At 32.9% G+C, this 210-nt stretch overlaps 1 protein-coding gene across 1 annotated transcript in view; it reads left to right on the forward strand.

Annotated features, from left to right (window-relative positions):
- cdc42bpab (CDC42 binding protein kinase alpha (DMPK-like) b) overlaps positions 1 to 210 on the forward strand; it is a gene marked incomplete in the record, with an annotated part of 73,547 nt that overhangs the window by 57,343 nt on the left and 15,994 nt on the right.

The following is a 210-nucleotide window of genomic DNA, read 5'->3' on the forward strand; positions in this document are numbered from 1 at the left end:
CACACACACACACACAGTTTCCAGCTACTGTAGATTGTTGAGTCTGTTGAGAGGCAAGCACTCAAGATGTCTCATTTGGCATTATTTTACATGTAGGATTTCTGTTACATTGTAAAATAAACTAGTCTAAACTATGGCAATAGTAGTAACTTTATCATTAATTTCTCATTTGAACTCCATCTTTCAGTGTTTTTTATTTCCAAACTTTTT

This window comes from Morone saxatilis, unplaced genomic scaffold, assembly GCF_004916995.1.
Source record: "Morone saxatilis isolate NCDOM2014 unplaced genomic scaffold, NCSU_SB_2.0 Contig7, whole genome shotgun sequence".
In the NCBI taxonomy this organism is placed as follows: Eukaryota; Metazoa; Chordata; class Actinopteri; family Moronidae; genus Morone; species Morone saxatilis.